General features: G+C 33.6%; 1 long non-coding RNA gene across 1 annotated transcript in view; it reads left to right on the forward strand.

Annotated features, from left to right (window-relative positions):
• The window catches only part of LOC107078402 (uncharacterized), a 34,036-nt gene that overhangs the window by 8,688 nt on the left and 2,169 nt on the right, over positions 1-23,179 (forward strand). The window contains exons 3-4 of the long non-coding RNA XR_011190382.1: positions 8,012-8,072; positions 22,714-22,853. This is a non-coding gene — a long non-coding RNA (uncharacterized lncRNA). The remainder of the gene's footprint in view (positions 1-8,011; positions 8,073-22,713; positions 22,854-23,179) is intronic.

The raw sequence follows: 23,179 nt of genomic DNA on the forward strand, positions 1-23,179 counted from the left end.
TGTGTTGATCACAATTTGCTGTCGTCGTTTTAAAGGAAAGCAGAGCATTGTTCATGAGATCACAATTGTCAAAATACAGGTGTACAGAATTAGAAAACAATGCTTTTAATAAGATACTCCTGACTTTTCATGAGCATTTTTTAACAATTAAATAATATTTAAATAGTTATGAAAACCAAAAAGGCTGAGGTGTCTCATAATGTAAATCTGAATTTTCATCTCATGGTTACCTCTAATTACAGTGCTGCAGTTTTGTACTGTATACTGTATTTACTTTGCAATATATTTACAGAAATATGGGTTATACCATAGTATTAACTGCCAAAAATACACTCAGTTATAACTCTTTGTAATTAATAATTCTTTATAATTCTAAAATGTGATCAACACAGATGTTGAGTGCAAATTACTATAACTGCGAAGTCATGATGCCGAATGACTTCTACAATCTTCTCTTTAAAAATGTAGTTTGCCTAAGACAAATTGATGACTATCAGTTTTCATGTGAACTAATGAAGGGATCATTCATGAAGATGGAATCTTGCATGATGTATTGCAAAATAATATTTTTCTCACACAAGTTAAGATTGCAGGGAATTAATGACCTGTACAGATGTATAATATTATTATACTGTACAATGCAGCTACTGAAGATTAAGATTTGATTTCTAATTGAGATGCTGTAGAATTACACTAACTGATTTTTCCTTCTGTTTATATTGTCAACACACAGCACCTGTACTTTATTTCTAATACATAAAGTAAGCATGTTTTTTTAAATATTTTCCTTAATGGTTAATTAAAAGATCAATAGAAATGACCTCCTCTAGTCCATTTTAGTACTGAGGAGTGTAGTTTTCTTTTTTAATGTCTGTACTCTACATTCAGCTCTAAGTTATTCATCCAACTGTTCTCAATTGAGGTGTGGTTTTATAATAAAACTTGCTGTCAGAAAGTGGATAGTAAAAGGCTATAAAACATATGTCACAAATAGTTTAATTTCAAAGGAATATAAGAAGAATAATTATATTTGTATCTGTCAATCCTGATAGAGCATTGCAATTACACTTCTTAGACCTATTCACATTTTATCATATATATACTGCTGTAGGTTAGTTGTATTTGTGCTGATAAAGTACCGCTGGTATTGTCATTATTGTATTCGGTGCTGTTTTTTAGTGAATATATCATGGATTTGCCATATGATGCACTATATTATACATTGAAATAGAACACAACACATCTTTGCTGTAATGCATATTTAAAGAAATTAATGCTTCTACCAGTTTTCAAGTATGGTGACCTTATGACATTATGTTCTTCTTATATTTTAATATGGAATTACATTAACCTTTAGATTAAACATGACAGTACAGTTAATAAATTACTCCACACATATACACTGATAATGAAAATGTACATATAGGTAAAGTATACTTTTGTTGTAAAAAATCATGTTAATTTATTTGAGTTGTTGATGTTTTTTTTTAATTGGCAATAATTTTCATAAATAAATTAGTATTACTGATGAGCGGTTCACTGGGTTTGATTGATCACAGAAAGAGTGAACAGCTCTTCAGTTAGCACCAACATTTATCCAAACAAAGGTATCATTTATTTCACTTTAATGAAAATTTGTAATTCTTATCCACACTAAGGTAAATATGAAGTCATATTAGTGTAAATCATGTGTGATAAAATAATGTACAGTAAATCAAGCCTGAAAATAATAAATATAATTCATTTTTACTTTAGGATGAAGAATCCTGGTCATACTCAACATTGGAACAATACTTATTTAGGCATGAATATTAATAAACAGTGTTTATTATTTCTGAAATATTGGAAAGAAAATAGTTTCTTTACCCTGGAATTAATATAGATCATACGTACAATATGGATAGCACCATTGGAAGCCATGAATACTGGCGCAGGATACATAGTCTGACTTCCAAAAAAATATATGTTTATCTTTTTCAAAGAAGACACAAATCACATCACATTTCCTCTGAAATTTACTGAATATTATAAGTTCAATATCATATTTTGTTGAATTTATTGTAAAGGATCCAGTTCTCCCTGTGGATAAACTGGTGAAACTGCTTGTCTAATTTATTTACTGTGGGACGTTTGTGCACAGTTTACCTACAAGGAAAGACAGGAACAATATCTCTAGTTGCATCCAAAAGGCATCAACAAATCAAATGTCTATTGTAAAATACTGCTTTTATGGTTTTGTTTGACCCTCCAAAGCCACCTTAAATAGTTTTCAAACTACAAAAAAATGAAACAGTACATTCGGCATTTAAAATTGACTTTGTTGTTTGTCATCTTTTGTTCTCTAATCATACACTAACCTTATCAAACGCTAGCTGCTGGAAATCAGCAAACGTTTTACAAACGCATTGTTACATGGTATTCTCATTCATCAAAAAATGGAAAAATATAGCAATAAATAAAAACATATCTGCTCCTTCCAAAAAATAAAGAGACAAAAATGTTACAATGCAATTATTATTAGAACTTTATAAAAGTAGGAAAGAGATTACAGTACTTATACCGTGTTAATGATTAATAGCAACAGGTCAGAATTACAATAGTCATAAAATAATTTAAATATATTTAGGTTGTGATTAACTGAATAATTTGCATTTTATCTCAATATTCTATTTTTTTAAATACTATATGAACTGGGAGCTTGTTGGAGTAAACTATGTTTTTTGTAGATAATAAAGTGTGTTTCCATGCAGGCTCTGTATGTACTTCTACATCAGCCGCAGCTTAGTACTTGTGACTAAAATCACCAGCCACCATTTTTTGTCAGTCCAAGAATGTTATTTAGTCTTTGCATTTTGTTCATGAAACTCCCATCTCACATCTATTTGGCCTTCTCTCCTTTACAATCCTGGCTGTATTGTTTGAAGATTATTGTAAATTTTGTTTGGGGGGTGAAGTTTTTTTTTAGTCTGTGCTGAAAAAAAAAATGTATACAAAAACCATACCTTTTTATGTCAAATGTTAAACTGGCACAAATATTGTCCAGGTTTTTTGTTTGTGAACACCTTATTATTCGTTTAATTTTCAGAACGTGCTATATAAAAGACAGAACAAACAAATAATATCTCTCATAACCTAAACCTAACACTCATTTGTCCCATCTTTCAAGCCACCCACTGATAGACTCAGAAAGAAAATTCATACTTAAGTATGAGATTCCATACAGTATCTGGCACCATTGAACTGATTAGTCAGAAAATGTTTAGAATAGCCAGATTCAAATTATCCCAGGGAAGGTAGTGCAGAAATTACCCTCAGAATGCCAACAATTTCTTAACATGAATACCACTGTACAGTACATATATTTTTAAGAACATAAAAATTCTTCTGTTAAAACATTAGAGAGAGAAAAATGCATCCTACTTGAAAATGATCTTAACTTTACATTTTCGGATGGATGGAGCTACACGAATCAGTAACAAGTATCATTGGCTGCACTGAGGACCGCAAACATTCAAATCTGTAAACTGCACAGAGCGTGAATTATTTCATGTACTGTAGTTTATAATGTGTAGTTGGCCTTATTTACTGTATGTACAGTACTTTTACATTCTAAATAATACTAAGTTTATGCAAATATCACCTATGATTCATTTCATTGCATCACGTCTGAAATCTATTCATTTAAAAAATTATTTTTTATTTAGTTTTAGATTTTACGTGCCTAGGATAATTCTGTTATGTCTTTTACTTCTTTTTTAAAAGGAATATGCCACGCTGTATCTAGTTATCTACTTCAGATTAAAAATGCAGAATGGATGTTCTGCGCACTTTAAGTCATCATAATTATAAAAGGTAATGTATAATGTGCCACTTTTCAAATCAGCAAAATGCTTCGCCTTCAGTTATATAACATGGAATTTCAGAAATCCCACTTCATTAAATCAAAAAATGTTTCTACTGTAAATACCAATCTTCCATATTATACAATTACATTGGGTTTGGGTTCTTAACTTTAAGGTTAAAGTAATTTTATGAAACTGTATTCCTGAATTTGTCACGGACACATGGCAAGCAGATATTTCACGAGCACAGTAGCAGTGACGCATACTGTGAAAATTAACTTATTTTTACTTATTATTAACTTAAAAAGTATTTTTAAAGAAGTACTGTATATGGCATACAATTGCTGAACATTAGCAAAGAATGTCCCTTATACAACACCTATTGGGTGTTAAGCCTAATGTTTATGTGATAGAAGCCCAGAGGCACTTATCTTTTTTATGATTCCCTGGGTCCTCTCAGCTTCTTCTGGGCGCATAATGTGGTTTCCACAAATAAGATCTATTAATCAATAGAAAGTTCACTGGATGAGCGTGGACCTGCTTGCTGTAATGTATAAAAACAAACGGAAAGTAAAACATTATTGTTGTGTCCTATGGCTTAATGAAACTATTAAAGGAGAGTGTGATAATGTTCCAGTGAAGGCAACATACCAGTTTACATACAGTAGTTTGTAACACGCTTCTTCTGTATCACCAAAAGAAGACCTTAGATGCATTTCCAGCATATTATTATATTAACAGCCTATGTTAGGATTTTTTATGCATTGGTCTAAGACTAAGGAGAGGGTAAGTTCTTTTACTTAGCTTAAATGTTACACGATCAAATGTATCATAACCCCTTTGTAAAGAAACCACTTTCATTTGCTCACATCAGCTGGTTTTAGGGTAGAGCAATACAATCTATTTAACATGTAATTTATTTGCTTAGTATTGGAGATTACGCAGATTGAAGCTGAAAGGCCTGTCCGCTATTTCCAAATCCTCATTGTGATTTCCTTATCCCATTCCAACACAATTGCACTTTCTTTGCTTCCTTATCTTAACACATTTCACAAGCTGGGGTAATGCATTTTCTTTACTAAGTGTGTTAAACAGGGCATTTTCTCAAAGCAGATTGTTCCATTAAAAATAATTGTCTATAACCAATTATTGTAAAGGAGTTAATTTTTCTCTGGGGAGATTAAAATGTATAATTCATGTTATTCCTTCTTTTTATAAAATTGCACACACATCAGTAAGCCACTGCTATTTACTCCATTATTTAGCAAAAGCTAAGGTCAGTATCTTTTTTTTAAAAAAAAAGATGAATAGCACTAAATTGCATATCAAGCAATATAACACACATCACTATTTTTGCAATATTGATAATAAAAAATAAGAAAAAGTTCAAGACTTAATAAGACTGATATAAAAAACAAAATGTGTAGTTTCATCGAAAAGCAACATAGTTTAAATGGATTATGTTATTGTTGTCAAACTAAAAAGTACAATAGCTTACAGAAAATGAAAAGGAAAGTACCTTACTTTTTGTGTTTTACGAAAATCCAATATTCTATACAGTATCAAAATTTCACCTTTGAAATATGTTAGTTTATGCTGTTTCTGAGGTGGGTTGATAGAGTAGCTTTTAGCATTGCTGTCTTACAGTTCTAGGGTCCTGGTTATGATCCAGTCCCCAGGTGTCTATGTGGGATTTGCATATTCAGTATGTTTAGGTGTGTTTTGCTGGATGCTGTGGTTTCCTCCCATTTCCCAAATACTTGCTGTCTAGGTTTGATTGGCTCTTCTAAATGGTCCATTTCTCCATGATGGATTGGTGTCTCTTCCAGGGAGAGAGATCTCAGTTTCCTTTGCATCTTTGCACTGTGTTTCCTGAATAGGCTTCAATTTGCTTACCAGGATAAGCAGTTTTCTGATGATGGGTGGATATACTGTATGGCTTTATTGACTACATTTGTAAATAATAGCAAATAAAAGCAAAAAGACAACCACCCGCTTCAAGCTACAGATCTGAAATTTTAAAATTCGAAAATGCAAAAGAGTCGCCTAAAAAATGACATTTGGCAACAGGAATAATTGCAGGGGGCTTCTCAAATAAAGTCTCCCATTCTTTGCCTTGTTCCCAGTTGGTGTGTGTATTGGACAGTATTCACAATAACATGGTTACAAGTGCTTGAGGTAAATGGCATGATGACAGCATCAGTGTTTGCCTTTTAAGTCATTACAAGGGCGACAAACAAACCCCCTGAAGCATTGCTGTATTCACATGGGAAGAAGCCAAGCAGAGCCCTGTCAGGGGACGGAGAGGGAGCTGGAAATGATTAATCTTATTTCCTGGATGTGAGACCTCCAGGGAACACCCCCTGTAAGATCCTCTTCGTCTCCTTTCCAAACAACAGAAGATAGACCATCATGGTGGAAATTATCTTTGTCAAAATCCAAAACCTCTTATGTCATGGAACAGATGGAAATCCAAGCTAAAGCATCCATTCTCTGTGTTAATGCTCTGTTCTGATTGCTACAGTGTTGTCATGATCTTTCTTAATGAATGTTCGTTGTGAAATGTTGTTTTGAGATGACATTCTCATGATCAGTTGGGAAATCAGGCTGCTTTTCATTTTCGTGATTGCAGAAATATTTTTTTCTTTTAAAACTAAGGCCTGCTATTTGTTCTTCACTGACACTTTGTCAGAAGCTCTTTCTTGAAAACTTGTGGTACAGGAGAGATGATATTTTTTGAAGTGGGGAAACAGACCATAGTATACATATTATCAACATCCAGATACAGAGTGTATGTTATGTAAATCGTCTAGCCTGGCCAAAAGAGTCAAAAGATTGATATTTGTTTAAGGATGTTCTGTTGTCATGATATTTTGTGTTTACTCACCAAATCTTTTAATATTATGAAAGGAGAGGATGGTTTGATACAGATATACATATAGTCACAGTGTAAACCTTTCTTCTAAACTATTCTTCATAAATAATTAGGATGCAAATATCTGTCTAATCTAAAAATATAGAGCTGTCTAATGTGTCTTTTATATGTAGGTAAATCTTCATTAACATGTAATTTGTGCATTCTAATAAATCCCCTTTATTTATAATTATTTCATTCAAATTATTTTGCATCACTATGCTTACTTTTCTCATCTTTTGCAAAATGCTGCGTTTATATTATCACTGGCTGACTCCTTAGGAGGATTTAAAAATTATTTCATCTTTATAACTTGCTGCAAGCATTTATATAGGGTGTGGCCAATTTCCTTTTCCCGTCTGAAGCCTGTTTGTAAAAGGAAACAGCTGTCACATCATCTAATGCCCTAAACAGTTTTGTCCTTTTATGGATTGACTATTGAAGCCTTATTAAATTCCACCTTTTTCTTATTTTTTATTTTGTTTTAAACTTTATTCATTAAATAAAGAATCACACTGTTTTATATAACAGGGGGATAACAATGTACTCCTACATTTCTATTTGTTCATTCTACTGCATACCAAATCCATTTGATATGTAGACATTTTTTGAATATACATTTCATTTTATTAACAGATTACTAACTCAATATGGACTATTTTCTAAAGGCCTACGAGCACAGAATGTCAATCATACATTTTCTCATGTTTGTAGAACACACAGGATATAGAATTTCTAACAGATTAATGTAACAATCACTGCTAAATTCACTTTGGATTGAAAAAAAATTATTTCAATTTTACAGGGGTCTGAAAAGGAGACATAGTTCTGGGCTTGTAAAGTTGAACTTATTGGGATAAAACCTTAATTAGATCCAGCACTATTATACAGTGAAATTGACTAAAAAGGTATTTGAAGGCTATCAATCATTCCAAATCCCTGGCCCAAACTATATGATATAGCCGGAGTTACATAGGGGGTATGCTAACTTCGAGGCATTCAGTTGGAATCCCACAGATGGTAGCTTCACACCATTGGCTTATCACTGAAGTGCATCCACCAGATTTTTCCATCTGAGAATGTGATATACAGTCCTGTATGTAAGAAAGTTTCGAAAGAAACTTATCACAACTGCAACAAATGCAAAATGTTATCAGAAACAATCACAAGATCTTTTTGGTAACAGGTGTGCTGACATTTTAATGAACAGATATGACATAGGAGAATTATGCCGATTAACATTTGTCATCAACAGGGATGATCAACAGGGGGTCTACTGTGAAATTCACAGGCTGGTAGCATGTGTGGCCACTGTGGTAAGCAATACAAGCTGTACATCTGCGATAAATGCTTTGCTCTAGTTTGCAGGTGCTATTTTGTGTGATTGTGTCCCATTCGTCTCCAAGTCTGGACGGGCAAGCATGTGCCTGTTTACCAGTCACTGAGCCCTAGATGCCACATGTCGTCCCAGCTCATTTTACAAATATTCGGGTTCTCAAGTCTTGCAAGTAAGGCATGCACAGCTGTCACATTCTTCTCTCCCAAGAAAGTTGCTGATACATGAGCAGCGTGAGGAAGTGAAAGGCATTGCTCTACTGCAATGTTGTCAAGTCAGGATGAGCAAGAGAGGTCTCAAGACTTGATCAATGCTCAGGCCATCACGCTTGGACCTCACCATTGATTGCTCTGTTGTACACAAAATTGGCATACCTTTCTGCACATCTGCATCACACTTGCTGATGTCCATCAGGGTGGTCTACACCAAAACCTAGATTCATCACTAAACAGGGCTGGGCTCCACTGCTGTCAGATCCACCAGAAGTTTTGTTCCAATTTACTAACAATGCAAAGGTGTACTGTAGTTCTTTTGATAAGAAGGGACAGTTAAGTTCCTCTCTGTGCTTTTCTTTCTTTTCACTCTCACGTGTTTTGACATTAAAAACAGGATAAATAATCTGATCACTGCTCCTCATTCACCTCTCTCACCTACAGCATGAAGTGGTTGAGTACTTGGGCAACAGAATTACTTGAGTGTGTCAGTGTCAGGCACTAATTAATCAAAATGATGACAAAAGCATTTAATTGATAACAAAATTTCTATAGAATATCTTTAAACGTTTATATGCATAATAGAATGATAAGTATCTATTAATAATTGACATACGTATATTAGGATGTAAAGAAGACACGTTTTTCTTGAAAGGTATGCATTACATAACACAAATATTATAATCCCTTAGCACTAAAACATATTACAGTATTAAAATTAAGGTAAACTAAACGTTTATCATCTCTAAATTAAAATACCCATAGAGTAACTTAGAACATTAGATTTTCAATTAGATGTCGAATGAAAAAAAGTACAACACCTTTTGCACTGAAACAAAACCTTTATCTAAATCTTAGGAATGTAAACTAATTGGAAAGATAGTAAATGGCTCTTTATATTCATGATTTTAATCACAACTTTCATTATTAGAAATGTTATTACTGGAGTATGACTGATCTTTATCACAGTTCCAAGGTTCTGGGTTCATTTACAGTTTGGGACACCAGTCTGGGATAAGTTTTTATGTTCTCCTTAAGTATGAAGGAGTTATCTGAAGGTAATCTAGTCTCTTCACACCTCCCACAGATATAGTACACATGTTAGTTCTACTAATATACATTACTAATTTTCTACTGTAAATTGTGCTTTTCTAAAGACGGCTTTTCCCAATATACAGTAACTAGTGCTGGCTATGAGACTACAGAAAACGGAACAAATGAGCACAATAGGATGAATGGCCTCCTCTCAATTGGGACCTTTCTGAAGCTGTAATGTTTGACATAGCTTCAGAAATGTATGTACAGTACCATTGTAAAAAAATACAAAACGGTGTATGAAAGGAAATGTGAATAGTATTCACAATGCCATTAATAAAAAAGAGAAATGTGTATTTTCTTACCTTTGTATAGTACAATAAGGCTAACACAGCAACCATGTTTTGTAAATAGTGTATTCATTAATTTTTATCCAGAATTGGCGTTTACAAGATTTGTGTTGTTACATGATGCTAATGTGGAAATGTCCAGTCTTCACGAGAGAATCCCAGGTATGTCTTAGGCAGAAAGGCCCTTGAAAAGAACGTGCCAGAAATTAAATATGAAGTCCATTGCATATGTCACAGGAAGCTCGAGAGATTGTAGCAGCACTGGGCTCCTGCAGAGAAAGTCACAGGTTCACATGTATCAGCAGTATAAAGTCAGGCAAATGGTGCTTGAAGTCCTTAGAGCATGTGTGCACTCACTCAGCCTTGATTGCTTTGTGCATGAACTCTGACCCTTGTAGTATAATAATCTCTTGTAGAGCTGCATGCTGGTTTTCTGCTTATGCTATTGGCATAACTGACCATGAAGACTGACGGTGATCTTCATGTGTGACAATACTTTCTGAAAACCTTATTTTCAATGCGTTATGCATCTTTTACCTTAGGTGTATCTGAGTGTTCAGCCATTTCATTAGGAAACCTTCTATTCAGGAGCCTTTTGCAAAAAAACGTTAGAAGAAACTGTGTCAGTTTCAAAGCTGGAGCTCTCAGATTATACATGCCCAACTTGTTTTCTCAATTTGTCTGAAAAATGCAATTAATTTTATTTCAGATTCAAATACTTCAGAAAAAGAAGGAATGCTCTAGTGACAAAACATCACCTCTTATAATTCACTGTGATTTTCAATTGGCAGTAATAACAACATGGAGTAAACAAAAGATATATGTTGTGTATTTATTGAGAAGAAATCTTTTGCAACTTTATTCATTTACACTCTGCTTTTCTTCTTAAACTGGCTTTATTATGCACAATATATTCCATTCAGTAGAGCATAGTAAAAGATTCATCCATAAAGGCTGTTTTTAGCTACCCCCTATAGGTTAAATCAATTGCGTACCATATCATTCAGTTGTACCAGATCAATAATTAAGCAGTTCAGGAAAATCAAGGTTTTCCCAGTTGTCTATACTTCTATCACACATCGAGCTCCAGATCATTGTCTTGTTTTCACTGTAACGGGAAATGATAGGTACTGTAGGAAAGCAGGGACTGGAGTTATATATTTTATAAGCATTAGAATGCAGAATAGCACATTGGCTATTGGTGAACACTGGAAACCCAGACACATCCTTCACAAATTGCAGATTATTCTCCATTGCCTGCTCACTGTTGTTTATATTCATATACAGTATGGCCCAACTTAGAACACCTTTTGCTAAAACATTTAGGAATGCATCTTCTGAAATGCTCAGTTCTTAAATAATGCACTGGGTGGCTTTAGCATATTGGTATACGGTATTATTGGTATTAGTAGGGAATTTAAATGTCTCTTTTAATGTCCTTCAGTATCAGTATCAGTATCTATAACAATGACAACCCTGCATTAAGGAAACAAAAAAAAATGACATGAAATTCATTTAGATTGAAATTTTGTGTGTGGGAGAATATGTATATTGTACTGTATATTCTGTGATGTGTGTGCATTTTAGAACCTTAGCTTTTAGTTAAGAAATGTTGTATAAATGTGTTTCTACAGTTCCTAGTTAGAAAAGTCCATTTTATTTTTCTAGTGCCTGGTATACATTGTTTTTAACTATATTTTATTTTTTAAATTCCTTTAAAAGCTCTTGAAACATAAAATGGAATTGTTTTTTTGCTTTTATTTTTTAAGTGGTATCCAAGGATAAAACCTACAACGTGTCTCCATGAGCACAAACACAGGCTTTGTGCTGTCTAAACAAAATATGAGTTTTCAGTTGACTTTTCAATGAACTGATCACATTTTACAGTGCATGCTTTACAGTAGAATAATTGTCTGCCTTTTCAAAAAAGTTAAAAACTGAAGGTTTTACTGTTTTTTAGCTCCAATGCACTGAGTGTTGCTACACAAAATTAAAGAACATTGTGATTTCCATCATCTTACTAAATTAAAGACAGCTAGTTTATTTACTTGACAGAAGGGAATAAAATCAATGCATGTCTGAATCTACTGTACACACAAGCTAATGAGGAACATTATTGTATGAATTAGTAATGCACTCCAGCCTTATCACCTTAGAGCAACACCTTTCCCTGTTGTTGTAGTTGCTGATACTAGGATTGCTTTCTTGATATGTGTGATAGTATGTTTGTTAAAGTCCTCCCACATCTAATCTGTGGAAGTGAAGATGCACTAATACAGTACATTTCACAAAACAGGAATAAACAGCATTTGGATTAATAATTAGTAATCAGCTTTTATATTTCTCATTTGCACAACGCCTCATAGTTTTAGAAGAAAAGATTACAGTTATTCATTCATTGATTATTTGTCTGTGATGCAATAAGTTGCTCATGTACTGTACTATATTCCATTCTGGCTGAATGAAATCTCTCTTGTTTTTAATACATTACAAAGCCATTTCATATTTATTTTCTATTAAATGAATATTTTACCTTTTATGACTGAACATAAGCAGAACTAAATAATAGTTACAAAGTAGAGTAGGCCATTCAGCTCATTTGTAGTAGAATAGCGATCCAAGGTTGAAGGAAACCATAGTACCAGCTTCGATAATAACTTGAGCCATGCTCCCACAACTGTTACATAAAGAAATGTTAAAAGTTTGCACTTCCTCATTGGTGCAGTATTTTCCTATAGCCACATGTTCTTTCAGTACATCATGTAAACAAGTTATGTTATCAGTTACTTTATTTATTGTTTCTACAAAATAACATCTGATCTAACATCTACAACTATAATCTTATAGTTTAAGATTAGAGAAATGCAGGAATTTATACTACTCTGTCAACATCATTGCACGTTTTTTGTGTGTGTAAAATAGTGGTGGTTATTTATTACTTTACATCAATACAAAAATTTACACTGAAATGTATTTTTTGAAATCTGACCTACATTTTTCATGTAAATGTAAAAAATAATCCCCACTTCTAAATGTACAAGAATAAATAATTTTACTGTTTCAAACTAAATAACAACAAATAATATTTTATTGATAAAGACTATGGTTACATACAAAATAAACCTGATTATTTTAGATAATTCATCAACACAACCTGTGCCAACAAAAAAACATAAAATGAGACAGCATCACATACGGTTAACATTTTTTGGCCTTATTTACAATTTATATGACACAAATATTTCTTCTTATTCCTTTTTAAAAATATTTTTTTTTTGCTTCAGTGCTATATCAGTAATTATTTGGACCCTCGATAAGAAAACATCAGAAAAAGGTTATTAATTTGAGCCATTATAAGGAGATTTAAATAAAAGAGCATGTTTTCAAGACATACTGCTACAAATTCAATCCTATCTGTTGTGTCTCTGACCATAAATGTCCTATGTGGTGTGGAGAAATTTGGGCATGCTGAACTACAGAATTAACGCTCACGTTCTATGAATAAGTTAATTAGTATATATTTCAACATGTTGAACAATCATGGCTAATCCAAAGATTACAGCATTTACATCACTGGATTCCTACATGAATAACTAGCTATTATACCAGCTTTTATGGTGTTTAGGGGAATATGCCTGCTTACAGTGCAGCCTAGAACATTCAATCATGATTCGAGTCCTTATCAAAATATTGGGTCATACATTCAAAACACTTAGTCTCTTAAAGGGGCTGTAAGTGCCTCAGTGTTTTGAACATAGGGCGCTTTGTTTTTATTTTCAAAGGTCAGCTTAAATGCCACTTTTTATTTGACAGAGCTTTTTCAATTAGGGGACACACTATACACAATACAATATACATACACCATACACTTCTAATGTTAATGAGAACTCGAATTCTAAAAAGCAATAAACAATAAAGGTTCCCTGGGCTAGACATTCAAAAGTGTCAGATTTCAGAGTTATAAAACAGAAAGAATAGTGTTTTTTGCAAGTGTGACTTTTATTGGATGAGTTCAGGCAATCTGGAGGTTTTGTTTGTGGTTTTGAAACATTTGAATCCCCAGATAAGGATAAAATGACATGTGAATGTCTCAAAATGAATGGGATTTTCATTGCTTTCGATCTGTTTTCCTTCTTCTAGGTGACTACAAAAGGTGAATATAAATAAACCTGATAATATACAGGAACCTACAGATCTCTTTTCTTTTAACGAATATGAACGTCTGCTCCTGTTAAGCTATTTTATATTAAAGGTCTTAAGTGAAGTTCAGGAAGAATGACAACAACCAAACCAAGCTTCTTTCACCCCAGATGTTCTATATCATAATCATTCACAATGATATTGCTGGAAAGGTATATATATATATTATACACAAATACCGCTTTTTGCAGCTCGTCATGCAATATTGCAATCTGTAATCTGAACAAAGACTGAAGGAAAGACAAAAATAATAATTACTTGTTCCACTTCTGTCTCTTTGTTATGGATCTCCAGATTTACTGCTCTAAGGACTTTTCAGACTCAAGCAAGAGTCTCCAGCTCCTCATAACAGACTCCTGCTCCCTCTCCATCAGCCATCAGCCTCTCTAGCCCCCTGCGTTTCATTTTAACCAGCTTTATCACTATTTTTTGCTTTTTAGCCAAATAAACCATCTAATGTTTATCTGGACAGAGTTCAGTTTTCCCTAAAATGTCTGTATGAAACCCACGGTGCATCCTCTACAGATTTTTTCTTTAGTAGAAAGATCTCATAGCATGTTGAAGCTGGTTCCTCTCTTACCTTTGAACAGTTCTAACAGAATCCATTTTCTATGCAGAACAATTCTTGGATCACTCACTTTGGAAGACAAAGATTCCTAAGCTGCCTGTCAAGGCAGGTCTGATTACTGTATGTACTGTATCAAGCAATTTGGTGGCTGGTCTTCAGAGGCGTACCTTGTATATATCAGAGCCAACTCCAGCAGCCTGAAATAAGAACTCCAGCTTTATACAGTATATTGGCATTCCAAGACAGGCCATTCTTCCTAGTACATTGTTCATCAAGTGCCTGCGCCTTTTTCTCATCTCCCCTTTCTGCTTTGGTGGTTGTGAGGCCATGCATCTTTCTGTTTTTGGCGGGGTGTCTATGCTTCTTTTCGGATGGCCAGGGGACTGGCCCTCAGCTAAGTGGGTTAAGACTAATCGCACTGTTCTTATTCAAAAAACATCCTCAAACACAACTAATTTTGGAGTGGTATTATTCCTCAGGAAATGGAAGTTCTTTAATAATAGTTGACAGGGATAACAGCAGCCAACCCACTTTTGATCTAAACAAGCTGGTCAAAATCATAATCATTCCTGCCATGATTTCTCGTGAGCTATATTGTATACTGTATACAGTATTTTAATCATATGCACATCCCAGTTTTTTGCTTATCATCTGATACATCCCTCCTCCACTCCATCTCCACCCTTACAGCTTCCCTTTGGTGAATTTCTTTCTCTGCATGGGGATTCTGACTGCTTTATTCTGTGGCCAGGAGACGAATCTCACTATGTCTAAATACTCAATAAACATCCTTAAAAATATCTCATTCCTGGCAGTCATTATTCCTTGTGAATTTTAGGGATGTGCTGAATTTCTGTGCAATAGATCAGTTGGGTGAATGGGAGCAATGAATTAATATTTAATTGTCTCAGAAATTAATAACTAGAAAAAAATAGAGCTTAAAAAGGCCTGCTAGCTGAAGTAATAATCTCAACCAAACAAGAGAGCTGATTTTGAATTTAAGTTAAGGAAGCATTTTTTTGTGATAAGGGAGGGTAGATTAGATTTATTATATAAATGTTTTAATAGAATAATATTGAATATTGATCCATTCTGTTTTGTGATTCTTTATCTTTGAAGATGGGCTAAAATGTTCAGGATCTCATCCTTGTCTAAACATTTTAAAATCAAACAATAAGTCACTCTGCCACCTTATAGAAATGCCTGTGAACAGAGCAGTGGGTTGATCTTAATGAGCTGATTACTTTTTGATTATGTACACAAGTTAGTACATTGTGAGCCAATAGATAAAGAAGCAAATGATTGTTAGTGTCTTTGAAACAGTTTTATCTTCATACAGTTGCATTGCAGTCTTGTCTGTATATGTTATGTTACAAGACTGGAACCATTGCTGCTGCATGTGATGATTTTGCTGCAAATTTATCTTTACAGTATTTAAACAGCCTGAAGCAAACATTTGGACTGGGTCCTGATTGCTTGCAAACTTATGCAGAGCATTCCCATAGCAGGCTACAGACGTCTTGAGCAAAAACCTGTTTCTGCTCCAGTGATTTTTTTTTCCAGGAACTTGTATTTAAATATCCACCAAGAGAAAAACAAAAGCACAAGAAAGCACTCATAAATTCACTCAAGATTATAAATAAAAAACACCAGGCATATTGTCAGCTATGATTGATTACATACCTGTACTTTATTTTGATGAAGAATGAGGGAAAGTGTAATTTGGATTCAATATGCTTCAGCGGAGATTTGGTTACCACATGAGCATGTTGATAATTTTCAACATTGCTTAAAGTATGCTGCCCTGCCAATCTTTACATTTATTTCCAACAATGATAAGGTACAACAATCCTGTCTGGAGATCCATGGGAATAACATTATTGACTGTTCTGTAGTTCTGTAGACTGTGGACTACAGAAGGACATTTTACTTTCAGAGTTTCTGGACTGAACACTGCTGACCTACAGTACAGTAGATAACTACCTTTTTAAGTGTAGATTTCAAGGCTCAATAATGTCATATTACAATCTACTGCTTTCCTCTTTTGCAAAATGAATACTGAATGAATGGCCAAATGCTGAAAACAGATTGTTCAGTGTGTGAAGATTAGTGTTTCAATTAATTTTTTAAAAATCACAAGGGCAATAGAAAGAATGAGAGAGTTCTAATCAGACAACAATATAAACAGTACTTTCTACAATTTGTGTTTAAATATTCTATTCAAGATTACAGTACATTACAATATCACCTGGAAAACAAATGAATTAACTCTTAGGAGTGTTTTGGACTTGGTGTTGTAGAAGAGATCGTAACTTACAATTGGATGATTGTTTAATAGTTAATATTGCAATGACATCAGAAGATTGATATATTGGACGTTTTACATTAAGGCAAGATCATGTGCTTTTTATATTACATAAAAAATCATATTTACACATAACTATTTTGCCATAATGAGACCATGACAAATAACCACTGCATGTTCACATAGGTTAAATATGAACAGATGGAGGGTGTTACAAGTTGCATTTTATAACTGAATTAATTAGCAACCATGGCAGCTGACACATCATTTTCTAACTGACCTGCAATTAAGTATAACACTTTTTTCTTGTGTTCTGTATGTGGTGTTCCTTCCCTTCAGAAGAGTGGGATCTTGAAGAAAATAATAATGCTCCAGTCTTTGAGGAAAAATTGTAATATTTAAAGAACAGTTTTGAATTTGTTAAAACTATTGGTTTAAAACATACATGGATCGCTGATGAAACCATGCTTACCTGGTTAAAAAACACTCTTTTAATTGATGAAAAGTTTATTAAGCAATCTGTTACATGTAAGGGCGTGATATCAAGGGAATGTCTGCAGTATTTCATCATTCCTTGGAAAACGGCTAAAAATGTTACAGGCTAGACTTCTGTATGGTTGGATCAATGGAGCAAGGGCAGTGCCTCAAGACATTGAGCTGAATCTTTCTTTACACAAGTGATTTCAGTGGAAGAAAAATAGAAAAAGGAAACAGAATTCTGTGCAGAAGGAAAGCTGTTTAAACATCAATATCAGTACAAAACAAAACTATTACGACAGCAGCACACCTTCATCAAGCTAGATGCACTAATGTATTAAATGATGGAATAATAAAAACACAAACATGGGAAGGAAAAACAAAGGCTAAAAACATAACTATTATTTTGTGATAACATTTTACTGCTATTACACAGTAGCTGTGGTGGTGATTGCTGTTTGTATTTCAAAGCTATATAATTATTTGAAAAAAATCACATTAATCATATAGACATTTTTATTAAACATGGAACCCAGGCACTGGCCTGGATAGCCAAATGGATTGTACTTCATTAGAGTGAGTGTTCAAAGTTTTATTGGAGTTGGTAAACTGTAATGGAATTGATTTGATGTTTAAAATTCAAGAACACCAGTGGAACAGATTGTTGTTTATTCATGGTTGATTTGTAGTCTAAACCTCTGAAATAATTGACAGGTATCTCTCATTCACTTAATGCATTGATTAAGGCAAGATATGAGCTATTTATGCTGTAGAGATTGTGTCGAGGTATCTAGTAACTAGAAATCTACTTGTGCAATTCTGAGTGGAGTGCAAATACTGTAGAAGGGGAACGGTGTTTTGTTAAAACTGAGAACTATATATGAACAAGACAACTGTGCTTTTTTATAAACAAAATACACTTTGGATTGTTTTTGTAGAGTCAATAAAATAGACATGATGGGTTTTGCTAAGTACAACATTTGTTCTTCACCAGAAAATGTTTCTTTTATCTTTAAAGCACTTCTATAACTGCAGTGTCAGTCTCCTCCAAATGAGATTCCCTATAAGTTCAGCAGCACTGGCCAGCAGCACTGTTTATCATAATGCTATCCTTGTTACTTTAAAAATTTACCTTATATAATATTATTACTTTTTTTTCCATTTTCTCTTATTTCAGCTGTATGTATTATATTTAAAGGGAAATTTAAAATGGACATTTTGACATTCATAAAATCTTATCTGTAGGCAAACCAACATAATCTTTACTTAGGCCCTCAGCTCTGTGAATAGACTGTTTTATATCACAGACATGTGCAGTCGTTGCATGAATAGTGTAAGCTATTATACACAGATTCATGCTTGCACATTTTTTAATAAAACAAGTACCACAAAGGATTGAATCACGACTATACCTTCTGTGTTTTGAAGGGGAACAAAACTACTGTACTGTATGTGCCAAAGAAAATAATTCTTCCACAAAATAAAATATTCTTCTTAAATAAAACAACAACAACAACAGTATTTTCTATAAAAATGTCTTGAAGTCAATCATGAAACCATAAATGTATAAGGAATGTTTGCATGCCCTGTTCCAGGTTTTAGATGCAATGTTGCTTGTTAATTAGATGCAGTTCATATTTGCAAAGCCTTCCTGTGATCCCAGTGGAGTTCCTGTAATGATATTTCTTTCCTATAAATAAAACATTTAAAGACACACAATAAAAGTCCTGGCTGACCTTTGTGGTGTGCACCAGAAAAAAACCAGAACGATTTTGTTGAATATTTAACATTTAAAGAGCTCCATTTAGACACCATTGCTTTATGCAGGCATAACCACTGAACAGCTCAATTTAAGTGATTATTCCATTTTAAAAATAGGCATTCTTAACAACATATTGAAGCAAGTAATAATTCTGAAATAGAATTAAATTGCCCTGAAAAAAAGTCTGTACTCATCATTCTTTTAATAAAACAATGTTCTCATAATTATATTGATAATCTAAAAAAAACACCACTCACTGTAGTTCACCAGCCACTTGAATATTCTAAACATTCTAATTGTAGAAAAAAAAAGAGATAGAAGCCATCTTGATTATTTTGGACAGAAGCAGTGGGAGATGGAGAAAGTGACATTTGTCTAAACTGGAGGGTAGTTTGTTTTCATCATACATTTTGATTTCTCACTTCAATACGACATCTTTGCACTGCATTGCCTGTTTTGGATATGGGCACAACTATACAATAAAGCTTCATGAGATTTTCAGAGACAGCCTGCTGTCACAATATGTGGGCATGGGTGCCATCCAAGCCACAGTTAGGAAAGATATTTGGTAGACAGCCATGCTGAGCACAAACAATGTTTGAAGAGCATTAGAACAAGAACAGAACCAAAACCTAGAGTGAGCCTAGTACACAAAATACACAATCACAAAACTGTAATGGTTGTTAAGAATGTGAATATTTTTATTATAAGGACAGATACATTTTGAATTTGAATTTGAGTTTGTAGCCTTTTTGTGTCATATGCAATCAATGTTATCAATGTTTTTTTTTTCCATAAATTCTTGTTGGTTTAAATGCTTGTGTAAAAAAATAGGCTTTTTTTGCCAGTTATTTAAAGATCAACCTTTTTGGCATGAGGAGGTTTTAATCAGTACTCATTCCAACCCTCCCCGCAGTCTTGATTGAGTTTTCACATTTTTTCCTGTTTCAGCAATTTGCGGTTTTTCAATATTTCAGTATTTCCTTTAGATTTTAAATGTAGCTACAGATTATACACTGAAAAGAGCTGAAGTTCACTGAGCTTAAAAAAAAACTTTCTTTTGCTACCCATTGTTGTGGTAAATTGTGCATTTACTTTTGTTCATAGTGTAGAACTGTAATTTTGCTAATCCAGCACATTTCTAAGGAAATTATAAATAAATTGTTCTTTCTTTTGAAGATGTAGAAGTAGAAGCTACTTGGTAAAAATGAAAAATCTACCTATCCCTTTTTGAAAACATGTGTTTAAATAGGAGACAATGAAGTCACAGCTCAATTCTGCTGCAAATTCTATTTTCTCATTATTTGCTCACAAGATTACAAAGAGGTTGTCACTAATTTATTTTCTGTTTTCTGTAATAAAGACATGGTCTTGTTTTTCATTTAGCTGCTAGAATTTGTGGTTCCCTTCTGAATCTTTAAAGCAGCTGTGCAATTTGCTCTATACTCAATGATGTGACTTTTTTCTGCTGTTACTGAGGAGATCTTTGGACATGGGGACTCTCCCATCATTTAAATTTTTAATTGAACTCTTATCAAAGAGATGAGTATGCCAATGTATCAAGATACAAATCTGTTGAAAATATGTTTTGCAATAAACATTATTTAGGCATACATAGAAAAGTAATTGAGTATTAGGGAAAAGGAAGAAAGTACAGATTGTAGAAGAGGCATGATCCTCATTCATGTCAAGAAAACCTTACAGACACCCAGAAAGAAAGAACCACTGAGGTCACTATACCTCTAGGTACTGAGAAAATGGTGTCTAAAACATTTTAGCCCTGCTCCCAGAATTTCTGAGCCAATACCGTGCTCTCATCTAAAGGTGAATCCCAATTCAATCTATGGTATGGTAATCTATTAAGATAATAATAAAAATATTGACATATAACAGTCAATCTTCAGAATTTAGATCCAGTCTGGAAATTGAGATGAACAAAAATTTCTGGCAATGACAGTGGAGTTTTTAACAATTGCTCAGGATGGATGTTGGCAACTACTGTAAATTCTTCTTCATCTCTGTTACTCCTCCATGACATCACTTCCCAAAAAGCTACTGTATAAATAGTAAAATAAGTTCCTCTCTCCTTGCCTTCGTCTTTATGCATTCTTCACTCACCCAATCTACACTACACTGCATGGGGATCCTAACTGTTTTGTCTCCTTATGCCGATCTTCTGCTAAATCTTGTAAATCTTTTATTTGATTGTTGTTGTTTTTTTGTGAAGTGTATGAATGAGGGATCATCATTTAAGGAAGTCGTAACTTCTCCAGACTGCTTAAGTAACGCACCACACATTGTTGGATTGTGATGACGGTGAACAAATTAATCATACAGTATATGGCTAAGTACTTGAAATTTGTTAGATCCCACTGGGGGGAATAATGAATTGTTATAAACTGTACCTTGCTTTGGTAATTATCTGAAGTTAGACCAGGTGTGACCATTTCACATCAGTGTAGACCAAATAGAATAGCCTTATTAAAGGAAAAAGTGTGTGATATGATATTAATTAATCTTTTTCCAAGAATATTTTTTGGTGTCTGAAGAGTCTTGGGGTGGAGAGACTTAGCATCTACTACTAATTTAGCATTGGCTACTAATAATATGACTCCTAAGTGTGTCTCACATCTATCCAATCATGTTTTGTCAAGTGCGGGGCAGGGACATTTGGATGCTATTGTACAATTTTGTTTTATCTACTGCAAAACCATTTTTGAACTGCTTACTAAACATGAAGGCCTGCTCATGTCTTTGATGTCAGTGCACAACAAATATCTCTTCACTTAACAAATTCTATCAACGTATGTTGCTGAACAACTTCACCTTTGATGGCATCGTGGTACTTGAACACCCAATCAAAGGAGTTTGATGAATTTCCTTTTTTTCCTACATTCAGCATAATAAGGTAAGGCAGGGAAAAGTTATGGAAGATGGAACAATGTACGGTATTGTATTTTTTTCTTGTGTTTTTCTTGAAGATTGCCTTCTTGCTTTATTTTACCCTGGTTTCATCAGCATGTTATTTAAATGGCTGGTAGCTGCTAATAAATTTGTAGGTTTATTAGACACATTTTATTTTATATTTCTTCTTGCTTACAATAGTTATAATTAAAAAAGTAAATGTTAATAGCTGTGGGCTACTGTCCTGGTAATTGAAAAGAAAAATAAAGCTATGAGACTTCATTTCAGTTTATTTCTCAGTATTATAAAATCATATGAATTTTATAGCTGCACGTAAATGACAGCCTTTTATTGAAGTCCTTGTGAAAGGTTTTCACCAATACAATATAAAAATCCTATCCCAAAATGTCCCAGGAATGGAAACTGTGAAATATTTTCCATTTGTTTCCATTTCCAATGGAAACAAAAATCTACAAAGCAAAGCAGACCGTTAAACCTACTGTATACTAGACATAAAAGAAAAATCTTTAAACAACAAAGTGGATTCTCAACAATTCAAAGGTTTTCTGAACATTTTTTTTTAATCTTATTACTAACATATCAGCTACTTTACAGTTTTCTTGTGTAGCTTTTGACATGTTGATTCTTTTATATACAGTATATATACCTAGAAACCATGTCAGGAATTATTACAAAGTGACCTGCAGTAAGGATCCTACAACATCATTGATACTGGACTCCAGTCTTGACTCTTGCAAGTGCTTAGCTATTCTGATCCAAAGCTCTCTCCTTCTTCATTTGCCTACAGAACACAGAGGAGAGAGGGCTAAAGTGAATGACATGATCTCCTTTGCACTGTAAGCCTTTCATCAGTGCTTCAGCAGAGACAAACATACAGTACTGTATTGTCAGCTTCAAGAATCATCCAAAAACAAAATCTTCAATATGGTAAGATGTACAAAGGAACATAGGATCTTGATTGACTGAAGTACCTGTTATGTCAGTCACAATATTATATTGTGGAAGCAAATCTTTAAGATCACCCATGAATACTTCGCATAACTTTATAGCACAAAGAGCCAATAAAAAATTAAACCCAATCACACCAAGTTGTTTAAATATAACATAATCAATAACTTAACCTCTGATAATTTAATCTAGTGTATCATATTCACAACCTGATTTCTGTGAACAAATCAATTGTCCCTTCATAAAGACTAAGATTTTCATCTTTATAACTTTTCTTACATGATCTTGATTTTCATTATTTTAGC

This window comes from Lepisosteus oculatus, chromosome 9, assembly GCF_040954835.1.
Source record: "Lepisosteus oculatus isolate fLepOcu1 chromosome 9, fLepOcu1.hap2, whole genome shotgun sequence".
Lineage (NCBI taxonomy): Eukaryota > Metazoa > Chordata > Actinopteri > Semionotiformes > Lepisosteidae > Lepisosteus > Lepisosteus oculatus.